General features: G+C 49.1%; 1 long non-coding RNA gene across 2 annotated transcripts in view; it reads left to right on the top strand.

Annotated features, from left to right (window-relative positions):
- The window catches only part of LOC142922680 (uncharacterized), a 70,633-nt gene that overhangs the window by 39,452 nt on the left and 6,081 nt on the right, over nt 1-25,100 (top strand). The window contains exons 1-3 of one of the 2 annotated variants that reach the window (XR_012940230.1): nt 15,873-15,972; nt 17,021-17,409; nt 24,099-24,189. The exons of the other annotated variant lie outside the window; for it this stretch is intronic. This is a non-coding gene — a long non-coding RNA (uncharacterized LOC142922680). Of the gene's footprint in view, nt 1-15,872; nt 15,973-17,020; nt 17,410-24,098; nt 24,190-25,100 lie in introns of those variants that run through there. 2 annotated transcript variants of the gene reach the window in all.

Genomic DNA, 25,100 nt, shown 5'->3' on the forward strand with positions numbered 1-25,100 from the left:
CTCGACTCGTCCTCTCACCTCAGCTCGTCCTCCTCACCCGTCGTCGTCCTCACCGCTCACCTCGTCCTCCTCACCCCTCGACTCGTCCTTCTCACCCCTCATCCTCCTCACCCCTCGTCCTCCTCACCCCTCATCCTCCTCACCCGTCACCTCATCTTTCTCACCCATCGTCCTCCTCACCCCTCGTCTGCCTCACGTTTTACCTCGTCCTCCTCACCCCTCGACTCATCCTCACCCCTCGACTCATCCTCACCCCTCACCTCGTCCACCTCACCCGTCGTCCTCAACCCTCACCTCGTTCTCGCCTCTCGTTCTACTCACCTCGTCGTTACCCCTCACCTCGTTCTCACCTCATCCTCACACGGCTACCTGCACTCTATGTAGTAGACGTGAATAATTGACTATAATTCAGATTGTTATTAATAACTTTATTACATGTTTTGTCACGAATCAAACATCACCTCCTCCTCACCCTTCACCTCGTCCTCACCCCGTCCTCGCATCTCGCCTCGTCCTCCTCACCCCGTTCTCCTTCACCCCTCGTTCTCACCCCTCACTTCGTCCTCCTCACCCCTCACCTCGTCCTCGCCTCGTCCTCACCCCTTGCCTCGTCATCTTTACCCCTTAGCTCATCCTCCTCACCCTCAGCTCGTCCTTCTCTAACCCCTCGCTCTCCTCACCTCGTCCTCACCCATCACCTCGTACTCTTCACCCATCGCCTCATCCTCCTCAACCCTCGTTCTCACCCCTCGCCTCCTCCTCACCGCTCGCCTCGTCCTCCTCACCCCTCGTTCTCCTCACCCCTCGTTCTCCTCACTCCTCACTTCGTCCTCCTCACCCCTCACCTCGTCCTCCTCACCCCTCACCTCGTCCTCCTCACCCCTCACCTCGTCCTCCTCAGCTCGTCCTCTTCACCTCACCCCTCGCCTCGTCCTCCTCACCCCTCGTTCTCCTCACCCCTCGCCTCGTACTCACCCCTCACTTCATCCTCCTCACCCCTCACTTCGCCCTCCTCACCCCTCACCTCGTCCTCGCCTCGTCCTCCTCACCCCTTGCCTCGTCATCTTTACCCCTCAGCTCATCCTCCTCACCCTCACCTCGTCCTCCTCAGCTCGTCCTCTTCACCCCTCGTCCTCCTCACCTCGTCCTCCTCACCCCTCAGCTCGTCTTCCTCACCTCGTCCTCACCCCTCAGGTCGTCCGCTTGACCTTTCACCTCGTCCACACCCCTCACCTCATCCTCACCCATCACCTCGTCTTCCTCACCCCTCACCTCATCCGCTTTACCCCTCAGCTCGTCCTCCTCACCCCTCGTCTTCCTCACCCCTCACCTCGTCCTCCTCACCCCTCGTCCTCCTCACCCCTCGCCTCATCTTCCTCACCCATCGCTCTCCTCACCCCTCGTCCGCCTCACCTTTTATCTCGTCCTCCTCACCCCTCGACTCGTCCTCTCACCTCAGCTCGTCCTCCTCACCCGTCGTCGTCCTCACCGCTCACCTCGTCCTTCTCACCCCTCACCTCTCCTTCGCCTCGTCCTCCTCACCCTTAGCTCGTCCTCACTCCTCGTCCTCCCCTCCCCTTGCTGTTCTCACCATTTGCCTCGTCCTCCTCACCCCACACCTCGTTCTTCTTACCCCTCATCTTGTCCTCACCACTCGACTCGTCCTACTCACCCCTCACCTCACCCTCCTCACCCCTCGTCCTCCTCACCCCTCGTCTTCCTCACCCATTGTCCTCCTCACACATTGTCGTCCTCACCGCTCGTTCTCCTCACCCCTCGTTCTCCTCACCCCTCAGCTCGTCTTCCTCACCCCTCACCTCACCTCGTCCACCGCACCCCACGCCTCGTCATCCTCACGCCTCGCCCACCTCACCCCTCACCTCGTCCTTCTCACCCACACCGCGTTCTTCTTACCCCTCACCTCTTCCTCCTCACCCCTCGACTCGTCCTCCTCACCCCTCGCTCTCCTCACTCCTCGGCCTCCTCACCCCTCGGCCTCCTCACCCCTCGCTCTCCTCACCCCTCGCTCTCCTCACCCCTCGCTCTCTTAACCTTTCGCTCTCCTCAACCCTCGTCCTCACCCCCACACCTCGTTTTTCTTCTCATCCCCCGTCCTCACCCCTCGCTCGTCCACCGCACCCTGCTCCTCACCTCCTCACCCCTCGTCCTCCTCACCCCTCGCTGTCCTCACCCCTCGCTCTCCTCACCCCTCGCTCTCACGCCTCGCTCTCTTCAGCCCTCACCTCGTCCTCCTCACCCCTCGTCCTCCTCACCCCACACCTCGTTCTTCTTACTTCTCACCCCCCGTCCTCCTCGCCCCTCGTCCTCCTCACCCCTCGCTCGTCCACCGCACCCTGCTCCTCATTCTCCTCACCCCTCACCTCGTCCTCCTTACCCCTCACGTCGTCCTCTTGACCCCTCACCTCGTCCTCGACCCCTCACCTCATTCTCACCCCTCACCTCGTCCACCTCACTTGTCCTCAACCCTCACCTCGTTCTCACCCCTCACCTCGTCCTCACCCCCACAGCTCGTTCTTCTTACTCCTCACCCCTCACTCTCCTCACCCCTCGTCCTCCTCACTCTCGTCCTCCTCACCCCTCGTCCTCCTCACCCCTCGTCCTCCTCACCCCTCGTCCTCCTCACCCCTCGTCCTCCTCACCCCTCGTCCTCCTCACCCCTCGTTCTCTTCACTCGTTCTCCTCACCCCTCTCCTCGTCCTCCTCACACCTCATCTCGTCCTCCTCACACCTCACCTCCTGACCTCGTTCTTCTTACCCTTCACCTCGTCCTCCTCACCCCTTGCCTCGTCCTCCTCACCCGCTCCTGACACGGCCAACACACACGCCCATGGCAACCTCACTTAGGGCACGGCACACCGACTTAGCATCACCCTCATTTATACCTCCACGTTTATCGGCCTCGTTCTATCGTGACGGCCAAGACGCTGGACGTTTGTGATAAAGAACTTCGTAGCTCATCGGATTCCTCCTCCAGTGTACAAATAAATAAATATCACGGCTCTGATCTCTTTGCGGCGCCGCAGTGGCGTTCATCACTCGCCGCCTCCCCATGGCACGACTACGACGCCCTCTGTTGGACGCTGTGTGTCATCAACATTGTTGCCTGTGATTACACTCAACACAACGTTGTTGTTGTAAGTGATTACACTCAACACAACGTCGTTGTTAGTGATTACACACAGCGTCGTTGTGTGTAATTACACTCAACACAACGTCGTTGTGAGTGATTACACTCAACACAATGTCGTTTTGAGTGATTACACTCAACACAACGTTGTTGTTTGTGATTACACTAAACACAACGTCTTTGTTAGTGATTACACTAAACACAACGTCGTTGTGTGTGATTACACACAACGTCGTTGTGTGTAATTACACTCAACACAACGTCGTTGTGAGTGATTACACTAAACACAACGTCGTTGTTTGTGATTACACTCAACACAACGTTGTTGTTTGTGATTACACTCAACACAACGTCGTTGCGTCTCATAAATATTTTTGCGTGTGATTACACACACAACAACGTTGTGTGTTTAATCACACAACAATGTTGCGTGTAATCACTCACATATTGAGTGATTACACACTCGGCGTGTGTCTGTAGCAGTTGTACGTGTGCCGCTTGTCGTAGATGTTCGCGGTTTGAATCCAGCGGCCGCCCTGTTTAATGCTACAGGCGTGTTCACCGCAAAGACACCATGTGCCGTCTGCTTCAGTGGACGTTGAAGATCCCAGCGTCATGGACCAGATTAACCGAATTAAATACAATTGCCCGCAAATTACCCAGTTGGAATATACTGTGCCTAGTAATCATTGCTGGGAAATGTGGTAGAACCCTCCTGAAAAGAGCCAGTAGGGCTATCCTGGGTAAAACTGACCACCCACCCCCTCGTGTGGCATGCTATCCTTAATAGGTGCTCGCTAACAGAACTTATTTATCGAACAGACTGTTAAATGAAGGGACTGTGTCTTCATTTGAGTCCGTGACTGTGTAACCTGGTACATAAGGGTGCCGCGGTGGTGGGAAGTTAACTCCTTCACCTGGTATGCAAGAGGTCGTGTGTTCGATCCGGACCCTGACGCCTGTATATTTGGAGTTTGCATGTCTCTCTCTCTCTCCCGTGGTCGCGTGGATTGTTCTCCAGGTCTTCCAGTTTTTCCCTCCATATTTAGAAACATGCGTTCAGAGCAGGAGTCTCAAACTCAACTTACCTGGGGGCCGCTGGAGGTAGAGTCTGGGTGAGGCTGGGCCGCATCAAGTATTCCAAAAAAAAGTGCAACTGATCCAATCTTCTCAATCTTTATTAATAACAGTTCAGAACATGAACGGTTCTTCAGAACATAGGCTTCTCTTACCTACTCCATGCTTCCAGAGACCTGGCAGCGCTTCCTCTTCTTACACAGCTGAGCCACATTTGGCTTGAGGGAGGAAGCAATTGAGACCCTCAGTATGGCTTGAAATGCTCATCAGTAAGTTTGGACCTGTACTTTGACTTATTAAAGTTCATGGTGCAAAAGAGCTTTTCACACAGATATGTGCTCCCAAAAAGGCACATGGTCCGCTTGAACATCCTGGAAAGCTCAGGGAAGGTGGGGGTGATATATTTACATGTTTTTATCCCAATACCTGAGTATTTGGGATCTTATTTAGTATGCCCTTTCTATATATTCTGAGAGGTATTTGAAAACTTTATCATTGTTCATGCTTTTTTTGAGCACTTCGTTTTTCTTATCATTATTAAATTCATCAATCGTGTTCTCTCTCAGGTGTTTATACCTTTCACATTCATAAATAAAGTGATCTAGATTTTTTTCTTTTTGTTTACATCCTACATATCCTTCTGCTCTACCGAATCTCTCTGGATGCCATTGAGCTAACTCTGGTGTCCATGTTACTCCACCTGTCTTAATTCTTAACATCAAGTGCATTGTCTCATGTTTTATATCTTTTAATTTCTTGCTCTTTTTGATTAAATTGTTCTTGGTAAATGATTTTCTTTTGCGATTGCAAATATCTGTCCTTTTTCCTTTTCTTTGTTTCTCTTGTAATAATAATCTATAACTTCTTTATAATATTCAGGTTCTAACCAACATTTGGCTTTTGTTCTTGCCACCCATCTCATGCTATTTGCTATCCATGTAATTATTTTCCCTTTCCTATTGCAACACTCTGTTGTCTTTATTAGGTGACTGATTACACTTGTTGAGTCCACCCACTTCCTAAGTCCTCTGTACCTTGCACTGAGTGACAGGATATATTTTCCTTCCACTTGGTGTCACTCCGGAATCACGTTTCAACCAAGTGACTAACGTTGCTAATTCGCGTTGGCTAACTTGTCAACAAACACCGGAAGCTGTCACGAGCCTGAGCTATGGTAAAAAAATATAATAAGTAAAAAATAAATAAAAAATTGATGTCAAATAGTGGGCCACAAAATATCGTTCCGCGGGCCACAATTGGCCTGCGGGCCGCGAGTTTGAGACCCCTGGTTTAGAGTATTTTACTGCTATAAATTTCCACAAGATGAGCCACTCCGTTAAAACTAACATTTGTGACCAGATCGCTTCTTAAAAAGAGCTATATGGCTCACTTACCTGGTAAAATAAAAAGTTACATTTCAAATAATCACCACGGTAATGTGTCACCCACACGACCTTGAACTTGAGGCATCGCGCAGAACGCGGCATGCAGTGTGGGGTTAGCTGGGTGGTGCAGGGAGCTGCTACTACTTGCAGAGGGGGGCGGGGCAGGGGGGGACTGAGTCCTCTTGCATAATTGACTTGCGGATTGACCGATGCATAGACGAAAAGATAGCACGTGAATGAATGAGTGTACGGCTGGACTGCAAATGAATAGACAATATTCTTCATCGCCATTTTAAAAAAACTTAACATTGTAATCCATCACCCTGTACATCTGCTGAACCAACGTATCCTACAGCAGCATATGAGTGTGTTTTCATACATTGCCTGAGTGTGTGTTTCTTGCGTATGATCGGTATGTGTTTTACGCATGATCCATATTTTATATCACACAAGATATTTGCCTGTTTTTCTAATGATCTGCACATGTTTCACGCATAATCTCTGGGTTTCACAAATGTTCTGTGTGGGTGGCCGGGACCACCCTCAGCTGCCTTTTTCTCCCGAGTTGCGATCTGTACACATCGTACCAGATACTAATTTAAGGCTGAACCGACCTCTCGAGATCCAGGACGCAGTGGTGATGGTGGCTGTAAGCGGGACTCGAGCTCGGGTCGCCTCGTCCTCCTCACCCCTCACCTCGTCCTTCTCATCCCTCGTCCTCCTCACCCCTCACCTCGTCCTTCTCATCCCTCAGCTCGTATTCCTCACCCCTCACCTCGCTCTCACTTCGTCCTCCTCACCCCTCACCTCGTCCTCGCCTCGTCATCTTTACCCCTTGCCTCGTCATCTTTACCCCTTAGCTCATCCTCCTCACCCTCACCTCGTCCTTCTCTAACCCCTCGCTTTCCTCACCTCGTCCTCACCCATCACCTCGTCCTCCTCACCCATCACCTCGTCCTCCTCACCCATTGCCTCGTCCTCCTCAACCCTCGTTCTCACCCCTCGCCTCCTCCTCACCCCTCGCCTCGTCCTCCTCACCCCTCGTCCTCCTCACCCCTCACCTCCTCACCCCTCACCTCGTCCTCGTCATCTTTGCCCCTTAGCTCATCCTCCTCACCCTCACCTCGTCCTTCTCTAACCCCTCGCTCTCCTCACCTCGTCCCCTCACCCATCACCTCGTCCTCCTCACCCATTGCCTCGTCCTCCTCAACCCTCGTTCTCATCCCTCGCCTCCTCCTCACCCCTCGCCTCGTCCTCCTCACCCCTCGTTCTCCTCACCCCTCGTTCTCCTCACCCCTCGCCTCGTACTCACCCCTCACTTCGTCCTCCTCACCCCTCACCTCGTCCTCGCCTCGTCCTCCTCACCCCTTGCCTCGTCATCTTTACCCCTCAGCTCATCCTCCTCACCCTCACCTCGTCCTCCTCACCCCTCACCTCGTCCTCCTCTGCTCGTCCTCTTCACCCCTCGTCCTCCTCACCTCGTCCTCCTCACCCCTCAGCTCGTCTTCCTCACCTCGTCCACACCCCTCACCTCATCCTCACCCATCACCTCGTCTTCCTCACCCCTCAGCTCATCCGCTTTACCCCTCAGCTCGTCCTCCTCACCCCTCGTCCTCCTCACCCCTCAGCTCGTCTTCCTCACCCCTCACCTCGTCCTCCTCACCCCTCGACTCGTCCTTCTCACCCCTCATCCTCCTCACCCCTCGTCCTCCTCACCCTTCGTCCTCCTCACCCCTCGACTCGTCCTTCTCACCCCTCATCCTCCTCACCCCTCGTCCTCCTCACCCCTCGTCCTCCTCACCCCTCGCCTCATCTTTCTCACCCATCGTCCTCCTCACCCCTCGTCCTCCTCACCCCTCGTCCTCCTCACCCCTCGTCCTCCTCACCCCTCGTCCTCCTCACCCCTCGTCCTCCTCACCCCTCGTCCTCCTCACCCCTCGTCCTCCTCACCCCTCGTTCTCTTCACTCGTTCTCCTCACCCCTCTCCTCGTCCTCCTCACACCTCATCTCGTCCTCCTCACACCTCATCTCGTCCTCACCCCTCACCTCCTGACCTCGTTCTTCTTACCCTTCACCTCGTCCTCCTCACCCCTTGCCTCGTCCTCCTCACCCGCTCCTGACACGGCCAACACACACGCCCATGGCAACCTCACTTAGGGCACGGCACACCGACTTAGCATCACCCTCATTTATACCTCCACGTTTATCGGCCTCGTTCTGTCGTGACGGCCAAGACGCTGGACGTTTGTGATAAAGAACTTCGTAGCTCATCGGATTCCTCCTCCAGTGTACAAATAAATATCACGGCTCTGATCTCTTTGCGGCGCCGCAGTGGCGTTCATCACTCGCCACCTCCCCATGGCACGACTACGACGCCCTCTGTTGGACGATGTGTGTCATCAACATTGTTGCCTGTGATTACACTCAACACAACGTTGTTGTTGTAAGTGATTACACTCAACACAACGTCGTTGTTAGTGATTACACTAAACACAACGTCGTTGTTAGTGATTACACTAAACACAACGTCGTTGTTAGTGATTACACTAAACAGAACGTCGTTGTGTGTAATTACACTCAACACAACGTCGTTGTGAGTGATTACACTCAACACAATGTCGTTTTGAGTGATTACACTCAACACAACGTTGTTGTTTGTGATTACACTCAACACAACGTCGTTGCGTCTCATCAATATTTTTGTGTGTGATTACACACACAACAACGTTGTGTTTAATCACACAACAATGTTGCGTGTAATCACTCACATATTGAGTGATTACACACTCGGCGTGTGTCTGTAGCTGTTGTACGTGTGCCGCTTGTCGTAGATGTTCGCGGTTTGAATCCAGCGGCCGCCCTGTTTAATGCTACAGGCGTGTTCACCGCAAAGGCACCATGTGCCGTCTGCTTCAGTGGACGTTGAAGATCCCAGCGTCATGGACCAGATTAACCGAATTAAATACAATTGCCCGCAAATTACCCAGTTGGAATATACTGTGCCTAGTAATCATTGCTGGGAAATGTGGTAGAACCCTCCTGAAAAGAGCCAGTAGGGCTATCCTGGGTAAAACTGACCACCCACCCCCTCGTGTGGCATGCTAGCCTTAATAGGTGCTCGCTAACAGCACGTATTTATCGAACAGACTGTTAAATGAAGGGACTGTGTCTTCATTTGAGTCCGTGACTGTGTGACCTGGTACATAAGGGTGCCACGGTGGTGGGATGTTAACTCCTTCACCTGGTATGCAAGAGGTCGTGTGGTCGATCCGGACCCTGACGCCTGTATATTTGGAGTTTGCATGTCTCTCTCTCTCCCGTGGTCGCGTGGATTGTTCTCCAGGTCTTCCAGTTTTCCCCTCCATATTTAGAAACATGCGTTCAGAGCAGGAGTCTCAAACTCAACTTGGGGGCCGCTGGAGGTAGAGTCTGGGTGAGGCTGGGCCGCATCAAGTATTACAAAAAAAGTGCAAGTAATCCAATCTTCTCAATCTTTATTAATAACAGTTCAGAACATGAACGGTTCTTCAGAACATAGGCTTCTCTTACCTACTCCATGCTTCCAGAGACCTGGCAGCGCTTCCTCTTCTTACACAGCTGAGCCACATTTGGCTTGAGGGAGGAAGCAATTGAGACCCTCAGTATGGCTTGAAATGCTCATCAGTAAGTTTGGACCTGTACTTTGACTTATTAAAGTTCATGGTGCAAAAGAGCTTTTCACACAGATATGTGCTCCCAAAAAGGCACATGGTCCGCTTGAACATCCTGGAAAGCTCAGGGAAGGTGGGGGTGATATATTTACATGTTTTTATCCCAATGCCTGAGTATTTGGGATCTTATTTAGTATGCCCTTTCTATATATTCTGAGAGGTATTTGAAAACTTTATCATTGTTCATGCTTTTTTTGAGCACTTCGTTTTTCTTATCATTATTAAATTCATCAATCGTGTTCTCTCTCAGGTGTTTATACCTTTCACATTCATAAATAAAGTGATCTAGATTTTTTTCTTTTTGTTTACATCCTACATATCCTTCTGCTCTACCGAATCTCTCTGGATGCCATTGAGCTAACTCTGGTGTCCATGTTACTCCACCTGTCTTAATTCTTAACATCAAGTGCATTGTCTCATGTTTTATATCTTTTAATTTCTTGCTCTTTTTGATTAAATTGTTCTTGGTAAATGATTTTCTTTTGCGATTGCAAATATCTGTCCTTTTTCCTTTTCTTTGTTTCTCTTGTAATAATAATCTATAACTTCTTTATAATATTCAGGTTCTAACCAACATTTGGCTTTTGTTCTTGCCACCCATCTCATGCTATTTGCTATCCATGTAATTATTTTCCCTTTCCTATTGCAACACTCTGTTGTCTTTATTAGGTGACTGATTACACTTGTTGAGTCCACCCACTTCCTAAGTCCTCTGTACCTTGCACTGAGTGACAGGATATATTTTCCTTCCACTTGGTGTCACTCCGGAATCACGTTTCAACCAAGTGACTAACGTTGCTAATTCGCGTTGGCTAACTTGTCAACAAACACCGGAAGCTGTCACGAGCCTGAGCTATGGTAAAAAAATATAATAAGTAAAAAATAAATAAAAAATTGATGTCAAATAGTGGGCCACAAAATATCGTTCCGCGGGCCACAATTGGCCTGCGGGCCGCGAGTTGAGACCCCTGGTTTAGAGTATTTTACTGCTATAAATTTCCACAAGATGAGCCACTCCGTTAAAACTAACATTTGTGACCAGATCGCTTCTTAAAAAGAGCTATATGGCTCACTTTCCTGGTAAAATAAAAAGTTACATTTCAAATAATCACCACGGTAATGTGTCACCCACACGACCTTGAACTTGAGGCATCGCGCAGAACGCGGCATGCAGTGTGGGGTTAGCTGGGTGGTGCAGGGAGCTGCTACTACTTGCAGAGGGGGGCGGGGCAGGGGGGGACTGAGTCCTCTTGCATAATTGACTTGCGGATTGACCGATGCATAGACGAAAAGATAGCACGTGAATGAATGAGTGTACGGCTGGACTGCAAATGAATGGACAATATTCTTCATCGCCATTTAAAAAAAACTTAACATTGTAATCCATCACCCTGTACATCTGCTGAACCAACGTATCCTACAGCATATGAGTGTGTTTTCATACATTGCCTGAGTGTGTGTTTCTTGCGTATGATCGGTATGTGTTTTACGCATGATCCATATTTGATATCACGCAAGATATTTGCCTGTTTTTCTAATGATCTGCACGTGTTTCACGCATAATCTCTGGGTTTCACAAATGTTCTGTGTGGGTGGCCGGGACCACCCTCAGCTGCCTTTTTCTCCCGATTTGCGATGTGTACACATCGTACCAGATACTAATTTAAGGCTGAACCGACCTCTCGAGATCCAGGACGCAGTGGTGATGGTGGCTGTAAGCGGGACTCGAGCTCGGGTCGCCTCATCCTCCTCACCCCTCACCTCGTCCTTCTCATCCCTCAGCTCGTATTCCTCACCCGTCACCTCGCCCTCACTTCGTCCTCCTCACCCCTCACCTCGTCCTCGCCTCGTCATCTTTACCCCTTGCCTCGTTATCTTTACCCCTTAGCTCATCCTCCTCACCCTCACCTCGTCCTTTTCTAACCCCTCGCTCTCCTCACCTCGTCCTCACCCATCACCTCGTCCTCCTCACCCATCACCTCGTCCTCCTCACCCATTGCCTCGTCCTCCTCAACCCTCGTTTTCACCCCTCGCCTCCTCCTCACCCCTCGCCTCGTCCTCCTCACCCCTCGTCCTCCTCACCCCTCACCTCGTCCTTCTCATCCCTCAGCTCGTATTCCTCACCCCTCACCTCGCCCTCACTTCGTCCTCCTCACCCCTCACCTCGTCCTCGCCCTCGTCATCTTTACCCCTTAGCTCATCACCCTCACCTCGTCCTTCTCTAACCCCTCGCTCTCCTCACCTCGTCCCCTCACCCATCACCTCGTCCTCCTCACCCATCGCCTCGTCCTCCTCACCCATTGCCTCGTCCTCCTCAACCCTCGTTCTCACCCCTCGCCTCCTCCTCACCCCTCGCCTCGTCCTCCTCACCCCTCGTTCTCCTCACCCCTCGCCTCGTACTCACCCCTCACTTCGTCCTCCTCACCCCTCACCTCGTCCTCGCCTCGTCCTCCTCACCCCTTGCCTCGTCATCTTTACCCCTCAGCTCATCCTCCTCACCCTCACCTCGTCCTCCTCACCCCTCACCTCGTCCTCCTCACCCCTCACCTCGTCCTCCTCTGCTCGTCCTCTTCACCCCTCGTCCTCCTCACCTCGTCCTCCTCACCCCTCAGCTCGTCTTCCTCACCTCGTCCTCACCCATCACGTCGTCCGCTTGACCTTTCACCTCGTCCACACCCCTCACCTCATCCTCACCCATCACCTCGTCTTCCTCACCCCTCAGCTCATCCGCTTTACCCCTCAGCTCGTCCTCCTCACCCCTCGTCCTCCTCACCCCTCAGCTCGTCTTCCTCACCCCTCACCTCGTCCTCCTCACCCCTCGACTCATCCTTCTCACCCCTCATCCTCCTCACCCCTCGTCCTCCTCACCCCTCGTCCTCCTCACCCCTCGTCCTCCTCACCCCTCGTCCTCCTCACCCATCGTCCTCCTCACCCCTCGTCCTCCTCACCCCTCGTCCTCCTCACCCCTCGTTCTCTTCACTCGTTCTCCTCACCCCTCTCCTCGTCCTCCTCACACCTCATCTCGTCCTCCTCACACCTCATCTCGTCCTCACCCCTCACCTCCTGACCTCGTTCTTCTTACCCTTCACCTCGTCCTCCTCACCCCTTGCCTCGTCCTCCTCACCCGCTCCTGACACGGCCAACACACCCGGCCATGGCAACCTCACTTAGGGCACGGCACACCGACTTAGCATCACCCTCATTTATACCTCCACGTTTATCGGCCTCGTTCTGTCGTGACGGCCAAGACGCTGGACGTTTGTGATAAAGAACTTCGTAGCTCATCGGATTCCTCCTCCAGTGTACAAATAAATATCACGGCTCTGATCTCTTTGCGGCGCCGCAGTGGCGTTCATCACTCGCCACCTCCCCATGGCACGACTACGACGCCCTCTGTTGGACGCTGTGTGTCATCAACATTGTTGCCTGTGATTACACTCAACACAACGTTGTTGTTGTAAGTGATTACACTCAACACAACGTCGTTGTTAGTGATTACACTAAACACAACGTCGTTGTTAGTGATTACACTAAACACAACGTCGTTGTTAGTGATTACACTAAACACAACGTCGTTGTGTGTAATTACACTCAACACAACGTCGTTGTGAGTGATTACACTCAACACAATGTCGTTTTGAGTGATTACACTCAACACAACGTTGTTGTTTGTGATTACACTCAACACAACTTCGTTGCGTCTCATCAATATTTTTGTGTGTGATTACACACACAACAACGTTGTGTTTAATCACACAACAATGTTGCGTGTAATCACTCACATATTGAGTGATTACACACTCGGCGTGTGTCTGTAGCAGTTGTACGTGTGCCGCTTGTCGTAGATGTTCGCGGTTTGAATCCAGCGGCCGCCCTGTTTAATGCTACAGGCGTGTTCACCGCAAAGGCACCATGTGCCGTCTGCTTCAGTGGACGTTGAAGATCCCAGCGTCATGGACCAGATTAACCGAATTAAATACAATTGCCCGCAAATTACCCAGTTGGAATATACTGTGCCTAGTAATCATTGCTGGGAAATGTGGTAGAACCCTCCTGAAAAGAGCCAGTAGGGCTATCCTGGGTAAAACTGACCACCCACCCCCTCGTGTGGCATGCTAGCCTTAATAGGTGCTCGCTAACAGAACTTATTTATCGAACAGACTGTTAAATGAAGGGACTGTGTCTTCATTTGAGTCCGTGACTGTGTAACCTGGTACATAAGGGTGCCGCGGTGGTGGGATGTTAACTCCTTCACCTGGTATGCAAGAGGTCGTGGGTTCGATCCGGACCCTGACGCCTGTATATTTGGAGTTTGCATGTCTCTCTCTCTCTCCCGTGGTCGCGTGGATTGTTCTCCAGGTCTTCCAGTTTTTCCCTCCATATTTAGAAACATGCGTTCAGAGCAGGAGTCTCAAACTCAACTTACCTGGGGGCCGCTGGAGGTAGAGTCTGGGTGAGGCTGGGCCGCATCAAGTATTCCAAAAAAAAGTGCAACTGATCCAATCTTCTCAATCTTTATTAATAACAGTTCAGAACATGAACGGTTCTTCAGAACATAGGCTTCTCTTACCTACTCCATGCTTCCAGAGACCTGGCAGCGCTTCCTCTTCTTACACAGCTGAGCCACATTTGGCTTGAGGGAGGAAGCAATTGAGACCCTCAGTATGGCTTGAAATGCTCATCAGTAAGTTTGGACCTGTACTTTGACTTATTAAAGTTCATGGTGCAAAAGAGCTTTTCACACAGATATGTGCTCCCAAAAAGGCACATGGTCCGCTTGAGCATCCTGGAAAGCTCAGGGAAGGTGGGGGTGATATATTTACATGTTTTTATCCCAATACCTGAGTTTTTGGGATCTTATTTAGTATGCCCTTTCTATATATTCTGAGAGGTATTTGAAAACTTTATCATTGTTCATGCTTTTTTTGAGCACTTCGTTTTTCTTATCATTATTAAATTCATCAATCGTGTTCTCTCTCAGGTGTTTATACCTTTCACATTCATAAATAAAGTGATCTAGATTTTTTTCTTTTTGTTTACATCCTACATATCCTTCTGCTCTACCGAATCTCTCTGGATGCCATTGAGCTAACTCTGGTGTCCATGTTACTCCACCTGTCTTAATTCTTAACATCAAGTGCATTGTCTCATGTTTTATATCTTTTAATTTCTTGCTCTTTTTGATTAAATTGTTCTTGGTAAATGATTTTCTTTTGTGATTGCAAATATCTGTCCTTTTTCCTTTTCTTTGTTTCTCTTGTAATAATAATCTATAACTTCTTTATAATATTCAGGTTCTAACCAACATTTGGCTTTTGTTCTTGCCACCCATCTCATGCTATTTGCTATCCATGTAATTATTTGACCTTTCCTATTGCAACACTCTGTTGTCTTTATTAGGTGACTGATTACACTTGTTGAGTCCGCCCACTTCCTAAGTCCTCTGTACCTTGCACTGAGTGACAGGATATATTTTCCTTCCACTTGGTGTCACTCCGGAATCACGTTTCAACCAAGTGACTAACGTTGCTAATTCGCGTTGGCTAACTTGTCAACAAACACCGGAAGCTGTCACGAGCCTGAGCTATGGGAAAAAATATAATAATAAAAAAAAAATTGATGCCAAATAGTGGGCCACAAAATATCGTTCCGCGGGCCACAATTGGCCTGCGGGCCGCGAGTTGAGACCCCTGGTTTAGAGTATTTTACTGCTATAAATTTCCACAAGATGAGCCACTCCGTTAAAACTAACATTTGTGACCAGATAGCTTCTTAAAAAGAGCTATATGGCTCACTTACCTGGTAAAATAAAAAGTTACATTTCAAATAATCACCATGGTAATGTGTCACCCACACGACCTTGAACTTGAGGCATCGCGCAGAACGCGGCATGCAGTGTGGGGTTAGCTGGGTGGTGCAGGGAGCTGCTACTACTTGCAGAGGGGGGCGGGGCAGGGGGGGACTGAGTCCTCTTGCATAATTGACTTGCGGATTGACCGATGCATAGACGAAAAGATAGCACGTGAATGAATGAGCGTACGGCTGGACTGCAAATGAATGGACAATATTCTTCATCGCCATTTAAAAAAAAACTTAACATTGTAATCCATCACCCTGTACATCTGCTGAACCAACGTATCCTACAGAAGCATATGAGTGTGTTTTCATACATTGCCTGAGTGTGTGTTTCTTGCGTATGATCGGTATGTGTTTTACGCATGATCCATATTTGATATCACACAAGATATTTGCCTGTTTTTCTAATGATCTGCACGTGTTTCACGCATAATCTCTGGGTTTCACAAATGTTCTGTGTGGGTGGCTGGGACCACCCTCAGCTGCCTTTTTCTCCCGAGTTGCGATGTGTACACATCGTACCAGATACTAATTTAAGGCTGAACCGACCTCTCGAGATCCAGGACGCACTGGTGATGGTGGCTGTAAGCGGGAATCGAGCTCGGGTCGCCGGATTCATTGTAGCGCAGCGTGCTAAACCCACACGCTCACAGACAGGACTCCAGCTCATCCACCTCGCGCACCTTTGCCAGGAACTTCCAATTGTGGAGCGACGAGCAAATGAAGCGACCCGACCTCCCCTCGGGATACGATGGCTGGCAGGTGGTTGAAGCTATCCGGCAGGAAGCGAGTGCAGGTAACGCTCACCTGAGCGTTGCGAGGCGTGCCCCGCAGGTGGTATCACGTGGGACGATGGATGTGCGACCACGCTATGGCCCTTTCACGATTCCGCTGCTGTATGGGGACCGCCACAACCTAGCGGATCGTTGCGGTGTATTTGACCATACTTCACCACGCTGGTTGGTTGCAGGTGTGGGGAGCGGCACAGTGCAAGGGTTCATGTTGCTGGACTGCCCCTTTTCTGATCATGTGACCCTTGCCAGATTAATTCTGCAAATGCGCAATCGCCGAGCCATGCGACAGCACCCCCGGTTTGCCACGTGTAGCTCTTGTAGACGATGACAACAAACACGCACCCTGCTCTACGGAGCCTGACAGCAGTCATGATGGTGGTGGTTTGCGTGGTACCTTACCATCAGACAAAAAAACTAAACAATTTTGTATTTTACCCGGTAAAGCTCACTGAGCTATATAGATGTTTCTCTGAAGCGACCTGCCTATCACAAATGATAACTCAACGAAGTGGCTTATCACGCGGAAATGTATTCTAGCCTCGATATTACAGCTGAATACAAATCCTCAGAGGGTACCCACGAGCCCGGGCAGCAAGGGGGCAGTTGGCAGATGGTAAGGGGCCAAGGAGCAAGGGGGAGGATGGAGAAGGGCAGCGGGGAGTGGAGCAGTGGTGTGGCACGTTCGAGTGATGCAAATATTAACTGATTTGTATTGAATACAACTAGAACAATTTACACCGGTGTGTTGATCGATATGATCTTGATTATAATGTTAACGATAATTATGTTGAGATTAGGATATGCAGGAGATAGTGATTATAATGATAATGTCTCTACGCATGGTGATGGTAGAGAACTATTAATCTGGTGATGATGTAATGATGATGGCTTGGCAAGTTGAAGATGGTGATGATAGTGCTCCTGCTAGTGGTGGTGGTAATTCAGATGATGATTATGATGCTGCGACTTGCTGTAGCTGCTTATAATAATAATGATGCTGCATCTGCTGCTGACGATGATGATCCCCCCCACCCTCGTCCACCCCCGCAGGTTCTGAGGATCACCGCATGGTGGTGCAAGCACTGAGCCTGCTGAAGCGCGGGAGTGCGGAGAGGCGACCCCGCGAGATGGAAACAGGAGGGACAGGGTCCTCCTGGGGGGATATCGTGAGCGGCGCAGGGGGTCCTAGCGGGGTCGAGAGGGGAGGAGACACAGCGGATGGACACCTCATTGTTCCCCCCGACGGGGACCCTAATGGGGTCCCAGTGGGCGGGGACTCGGGTGGGAGATAACGGCCGAGGTTCGCGTGGCGAGAACAAACGCGCGACCCCGTGTGCGCGTGAGCGTGCGGGGCCACGAGGGCACGTACACGGGACCCAACCTCGGCGGGTTCGAGGAGGCCCTCCTGGAGCTTGGACTGCACGAGGCTTGAGACGGAGGTAGGTGGCTGAGGGGTTGGGTGAGCGACAGGTTGGGTGAGTGAAGGAGGCATTGATTGATTGCGTGGGTAGAGGGTGAGTGGGTAATGTTGAGTGAGCGGGTGTATGTGGTTGAGTTAGTTGGTAGGTAGCCGAGTGGGTGAATGTGGGAGGTTGAGGGGGTGAATGAATGGTTGGATGAGAGAGTGGGTTGGTGAGTAGGTGGGTGAGTGTGGGAGGTCGAGTGGGTGAGTGAGGGGGGTCGAGTGGGTGAGTGAGACGGATGGTGAGTGGGTGGGGGAGTTTGAGTGGGTGAGTGGATGCGTGGGTGATTTGGTAAGTGCATTGTTAATTGTGTAAATGGCTCGGTGAGTCAGTGAGTGCGTGCATGGCTGGGTAAGTGAGAGGATGAGTGGGTTGGGGAGTGCGTGAGTGGGTTGGGGAGTGCGTAAGTGGGTGGGGGAGTGAGTGGGGGAGCGAGTGGCGGGTTAGTGATTTAATCAATCATCGTGTGATTGAATGGTTGAACGGAGGGGTAGGTGAATGAGTGTTTGTGGTTTAGTGAGTGTGTGTGTGGATGAGTTAGTGGGTGGGTGAGTGGATGATTGTGGGAGGTTGAGGGGGTGAGTGGATGTGTAATTTAATCGTTGTATGGGTGGGTGAGCGTGGGAAGTTAAGTGGGTGTGTGAATGAGTGAAGGGGTGGGGGAGTTGAGTGGGTAGGTTGTTGGATAATTGGGGTGAGTGAGTGGGTGAATTATTGGGTGGCTGAGTGGGTGTCCGGGTGAGTTAGGGGGTGGGTCAATATGGGTGGATGGGTGATGGAGTCGGTGATTGAGTTTGTAAATTGAGTGGGTGATTGAGTAGTAGGGTGAGAGTGGGTGGTTGGGTGGGTGGAGGTGAGAGGTTGGGTGAGTTGGTGGGTGGGTGAATGAGTGGATTGATCAGTTAGTGTGTGGTTGAGTGGGTGGTTGTCTGAGTGGGTGAGAAGATGGGTCGTTGAGTGAGTGGATGGGTTATAGATTGAGTGGGTGGTTGTGTGATTGATTGGCTGAGCAAAGGGGTGAATAAGTGGATTTGTGTGGTTGAGTTACTGGTTAGGTGGGTGAGTGCATGAGTGTGGGAGGTTGAGAGTTCGTTGGTGAGTGTTTGAGTTAGATATTGAGTTGGTGGTTATGTGATTGAGTAGGTGAGCGGAGGATTGGGTGAGTGAATAGATGTTTATGTTTGAGTTAGTGGGTGGGTGATTGGATGAGTGGGAGGGTAATTGGATGAGTGGGAGATTTAAATGGTGAGTGAATGGGTGATTGAATGCTTGGATGGGGGGTGAGTGATTGAATTGGTGGGTACGAGATTGAGTGGGTGGCTGGGTGAGTGGGTTAGTGAGTGGGTATGTGGGTGTGTGTGTGTGTAGATTAGTTTGGTATGAGATTGAGTGGGATGCTGGGTGAGTGGTTGAGAAGATAGGTGGGCAAGTTAATGAGTGAGTGGGTGGGTAAGCGGAGGGGTGAGTGACGGGTTGGGTGAGTGAGTGAATGGGTGAGTGACGGCTGGGTGGGTAATTTAACATGGGAATCTTCTTTGGTTCTTTCGGTAAAGTCACGTAGAATGAGAATAAAATAATAAATTGATAAAATAAAATAACATAACACAATAATATTCTCACGACGTTTCGGCCACAACACAAGCGGCCTTCATCAGGTGAAGGGACGAGACTGTCTGGTAGGACAGCGCTGGAGTGGCGCTGTCCTACCAGACAGTCTCGTCCCTTCACCTGATGAAGGCCGCTTGTGTTGTGGCCGAAACGTCGTGAGAATATTATTGTGTTATTTTATTTTATCAATTTATTATTTTATTCTCATTCTACGTGACTTTACCGAAAGAACCAAAGAAGATGAATCATTGCAGTCACGAAAGCTTTAAATCGAAATTTAACATGGGAAATTGAGTGGGTAAGTTAGCGTGTAAGTGAGTGGATGGTTGAGTCAGAGAGTGAGGCGCCAAGGTGGTGAGATGTTCACTATTTTGCCTTGTATACAGGAGGTGGTAGATTCGATCCCGACCCTGTCGCCTGTATATTTGGAGTTTGCAAGTTCTCACCCGTGGTCGCCTGGATTTTGTTCTAGATCCTCAGGGTTTTCCCTCTGCATTTAGAAGCAACATGCGTTTAGAGGATTTGGCTGCAATAAATGTATCTGTGATAAGCCACTCGTATATCTATCATTTGTAGCCAGGTCTATTCTGAAAAGGATCTATATAGCTTAATGGGCCTTGCCTGGTGAAATAAAAAGTAAATTTCAGTTTAAAGCTTTCATGACTGCAAGGATTCATCTTCTTGGTTCTTTCGGTAAAGTCACGTAGAATGGGAATAAAATAATAAAATAAGACGATAAAATTATCACGACGTTTTGGCCAAAACACAAGTGGCCTTCTTCAAGTGAAGAGACAGGTCTGTCCGGAAGACAGCTTGAATGAACGCTGACATGCAAGGACCGCGTCTATTAAGCTGTGTGGGCGGAGTTAAAATATGAATTTGCATGTTACCTGCATCACCTCCGGAGAGGAGGAGGGAGGGGGCTGGGAACACAGGCAGAGAGGAAACAAGAAAAGGGGCAAGTGCAACAGCCAAGGTGTGCTGTTGTGTCCTGAGTTGCCTTATGACTATGCTGTAAACTGGACTACTATATAATACAATATTATACTTTCCAATCTAAACTACATGGTATAACATCACATCATAGACAAATTCCACTTTTGAATTATACAATGCGTTACTTTACACTACCCTATACTTTAGATTATAAACTATTAGACTTGTGATATTACACTATGTCTTATTCTATGAACCCAACTATATACCACACTGATGTATATTCATTATGCAATTACGATGCTATATATTGCCTTATGAGTTATGTTAAACATTACAATGTTATACTATTAATTATTATACTACATGTTGTAAACCATACCATTGACCGTGGTGTGAGAAGTATTAAGAGGCAGTGCCAGCGAAAGGGCTGCGGTCTGAAAATCACCATAAAATACAATCAATTAAGAACCGAAATGGTTTAAAACATCTTTCCAATGGTTACTAAGCCAGAATCCATCTTCTCGGTTGAAATTGTCTCTGTGCTTGTATATGTGGATGGCCTCATGAACGAATCTCTCATGGTAGCTGGTTGGCTTGCAACGAACCTCTGTCTTGGAGAAGTCAATGTCATGTGAGCCCACTGAATTATAACAGTGATCTGCCACGGCAGAGGAGTTCGTCCTACCGTGTTTCAAGTCTGCTTTATGTTCGCGGATGGGGTCCAATATATGTCGTATGGTTTATCCAATGTAGCTGCTACCACAGAGGCACTTTAGTTTGTAAAAGCCCAGGTACTGTATGTCTGGAACCACATCCTTTACAGATGGAACCAGATCACGGATTTTTTGTACTGTGTTGAATCGGACCTGGATCTTGTGTTTATTCAGGATTTTGGAGATATTTTTGTGACCCCCGCAATGTACAGTGAGGGAAAAAAGTATTTGATCCTCTGCTGATTTTATACGTTTGCCCACTGACAAAGAAATGATCAGTTTATAATTTTAATGGTCGGTTTATTTGTGGTGAAGGTTGTTTTGAAAACGAGCTATGTAGCTCATTGGGCCTAACCTGGTAAAATAAACATAATTTAGTGTGTAGGTGAGTGAGTGGCGTGTGAGTGAGTGCATACGTGTGTAGGTGAGTGGGCGGTGGGTGAGTGAGATATTGGGTTAGAGATATAGTAGTGGATGGCTTGCTGAGTGGGTGAGTGGCTCTGTGGTTAAGTTAGTGGGTGGTTGAGGTAGTGGGTGGTTTAATTAATAGGCGATTTAGTTTGTGAGTGGTTGAATTATTGGGTGGTTGACTGATGGGTGGGTGAATAATTCCGTGGTAATGGGTGAGTAGATGAGTGGGCGGGTGGTTGGGTGAGTGGGGGATTAGAAATTGAGTGGATTGCAGGGTAAGTGGATGTGTAAGTGGGGTGGGTAAGTAGGTGAGTGGCTGAGGGAGTGGGCAGCTGGTTGGGTGAGTGGGTGGGTTAGAAATTGAGTGGGTGGCAGGGTCAGTTGATGTGTAAGTACTGGGTGAGAAGGTGAGTGGCTCATTGAGTAAGTGAGTGGATGGGCGAGTAGGTGAGTGGATGGATGAGGGAGTGAGTGGGTGGGTGAATTAGTGGGTGGGTGAGTGGATGTTTGGGTGGGTGGATGAGTGAGTGAGTGTGTGGGTGAGTGAGTGAGTGTGTGGGTAGGTGGTTAGGTGGTTAGTGTGTGGGTTAGAAGTTGAGTGGGTTAGTACCTGAGTGAGTGAGTCGGCGGGTGGGTTGGTGAGTTCGTTGTTGGATGAGTGGGTGAGTATTAGTGGGTAGGTATGTAGGTGAGTGATTGACTGTGTGGGTGGGTGAGTGAGTGAAGAGATGGGTAGGTGGGTTGGTTGGTGGGTGCGTGAGTGAGTGAGTAAGTGGGTGCGTGAGTGCATAAATGGGTAGGTGAGTGAGTTAGTGGGTATGAGATTGCGTGGGTGGTTGGGTGAGTGGTTGAGAATTAATTTTGATGAGTTAGTGGGTGGGTGATTCGGTGAGTGAGTGGTTGGGTTAGCGTATGGGTAAGTGAGCAAGTGGTTGGGTGAGTGTGTGGGGTAGTGAGTGATTGAATAAGTGGGTGAGTGAGGGGCTGGGTGGTTGGCTTGGCTAGTGAGATTGTGGGTGGGTAAGTGAATGGGTGTATTGGTCGGTGAGTGTGTGAGTAAGTTAGTCGGCACGTGATTGAGCGGGTGGCTGGCTGAGTGCGGGAGAAGATGGGTGGGTGAGTTAGTGGGTAGGTGAGTTGGTGCGTGGTTGGGTGAGTGAGGGGGTGGTTGGGTGAATGGGGGAGTGACTGGTGGGTGGGTAAGTTAATGTGGGAGGTTGAGTGGGTGAGTTAGTGTGTAATTGGGTGAGTGGGTCAGAGAGCGGGGTGCCACTATGGTGAGATATTAACTACCTCACTGAGTATACAGGAAATCGTGTATTCGATTCTGACCCTGCTGCCTGTATATTATGAGTTTTAATGTTTTGCCTGTGTCCTCGTAGATCTTTCTCCGGGTCCTCCAGATTTATCCCTCCGCATTTAGAGTCAAGATTTGTTTAGAAGAAATGTCAGCTTGATAAGCCACTTCGTTCACGTATCAGTTGTAACCAGATCACTTCTAAAATGTTTTATATAGCTCTGTGGGGCTTACCTGGTAAAATACAAAATAGTTTAGTTGTAGTTTATTGGATGGGTGATTGGGTAGGTGGGTAGTTCGGTGCGTGGGTGGGTTAGAGGTTGAGTAGGTGGCAGGATGAGTGGGTGGGTGAGTAGATAAGTGGCTGGTGAGCAGGTAGGTGGGTGAGTGCATGAGTTATAGATTAAGTGGGTGAATGGGTCAGTGTGTGATTTGGGGCATGAATAGGTGATTGGGTGGGTTAGTGGAGTGTTGAGTGAGTGGGTCGTTGAGTTAGTGAGTGGGGGGTATGCAGGTGGGTTCGTAGGTAAGTGGTTAAGCGAGTGGCTGGGTGTGTTGATGAGTGAGTGGGTTTCGCGATTGAGTGGGTGCCACGGTGATTGGGTTCATGAGTGCTTGGCTGGGTGTTTGAGTGGGTGGGTGGGAGGCTGAGTCAGAGTGGAGCGCCAGGGTAGCGGAATGTTAACTCCCTCGCCATTTGTATAAGACATTGTGGGTTCGATCCCGATTGTGACGCCTGTATATTTGGAGTTTGCATGTTCTCCCTGTGGTTGCATGGATTTTTCTCTGGGACCTCCGAGTTTTTCATGCATATTTAGAAATATACATTTAGAGGCTTTGGCTGCTATAAATGTCCACGTGATAAGCCACTTCTTTGAGCTATCATTTGTTTGCCACGTCGTTTCCGACAAGGATCTATATAGCTCAGTGGGCCTTACCTGGTGAATTTTAAATAATTCAATTGTAGTTGAACTATTTTAAGTGAATAGGTGGATGAGTGGGTCGGTGGGTTGGTGAGTGGCTGGTTTAGTAAGTGAGAGGTTGGATGAGTGGGTGGGTGGTTGAGTTGTTGGTTTAGAGATTCAGTACGTGGCACGGTGAGTGAGTGGGTGGGTGGCTTTACGAGTCGGTGGGTGGGTGGATAAGTCAGAGAATGGGGCGCCATGGTGGCTAGGAGATGTTAACTGCCTCGCCTGGTATATTGGACTTCGTAGGTTCGATCCCGACCTTGACGCCTGCTGTATATTTGAAGTTTGCATGTTCTCCCCGTGGTCGTGCAGATTTTTCTCCGGTTTCTCCAGTTTTTCCCTGCACATTTAGAAACATGAGTATTTTGAGCATTTGGCTGCTATAAATTTCCCTGTGATAAGCCACTTCGTTAGGCTATCATTTGTGGCCAGGTCGGTTCTGAAAAATAGCTCTGGTAAAATAAAAAATGGTTTCATTTATAGTCTACATAGGATTGACTTCCCAGGAAGTAACACTCATTGTATAAACCCCAGAAGAATATTGTTTTGAGTCACCCAAACCAGAATGTGAACTGATATATTCGTATTTTCAAGCGAGGTTCTCGGCCACAGACCACCTGGACAAATATGATGTAGTTTAGTTTGCATATGAATTATTACTTGGGGTTTGTTGACATGATAAAGTTAATGTTTTCTTTGACAGGTCTATTGTGTTGTACACTCTGACAGGGGCTCAGGCTTGTTGGGGCAGCATCTGGCTGAAATGCACCTTCACAACAGAAGATTGGAGAGAGGCTTCACAAGGAAGAGAAAACTATCGGTATTGAATCATGAAATTGTAAAACATGTGGAAAACTAGGCCCACCGATCCAACCCTAGCATCATGTCAACTATGTATTATGTTGACATTCCTTCGCACTGAGAGTAGGCATGCCAATGGGATCTAATGAATATGTGTTAACAGGCGATTTGTGTGTAAACAAACACACATTTCATACAGCTGTTTATTAATCGTAAAAATCAAGCGATTGAGCTAGTGAATGAGATACACACATGTTGTCATTATTTCATACATGAACACAACCAGTGAGCCAGCGGTCATGATTTTCCACACCTAATCACATTCATCTCTTTGTTTTAGCCATCTTTGTGATGAAGGGAACTGTATTGTTCATGTGTGTGAAATGTACTTTTATATGAATTATGTTGGGTAATATATGAAAGTCCATCAGGGCAAACTCTTCTGCAAAGGAGACTTAGAGAATTCAACATTGCGTCCCTTTATATTTTTGCTAATCGCAATATTTTTCGATTTAAAGCTTTCGTGACTGCAGGAATTCATATTCTTGGTTCTTTCGGTAAAGTCACGTGGAAGGGAAATAATAAAATAATACAAATAAAACATTATATAATAAAATTTTCACGAAGTTTCGGCCACAACACAAGCAGACGTCCTCAGATGAAGAAACAGAGCTGTCGGAAAGACAGCGTCTTAATGAACACTGGGCAGTGAACACTGGGCAGTGTTCATTAAGACGGTGTCTTTCCGACAGCTCTGTTTCTTCACCTGAGGACGGCTGCTTGCGTTGTGGCCGAAATGTCGTGAGAATTTTATTATATTATGTTTTATTTGTATTATTTCCCTTCTACGTGACTTTGCCGAAAGAACCAAGAATAATATCGCAATATGTTCAGGAGATAAATGTCAAGGTCTGCTAGCCAAAAGAAGGC

Source organism: Petromyzon marinus, unplaced genomic scaffold, assembly GCF_048934315.1.
Source record: "Petromyzon marinus isolate PM22_M1 ecotype Great Lakes invasive population unplaced genomic scaffold, UKy_Petmar_22M1.pri1.0 PM_Scaffold_14, whole genome shotgun sequence".
Classification (NCBI taxonomy): domain Eukaryota; kingdom Metazoa; phylum Chordata; class Hyperoartia; order Petromyzontiformes; family Petromyzontidae; genus Petromyzon; species Petromyzon marinus.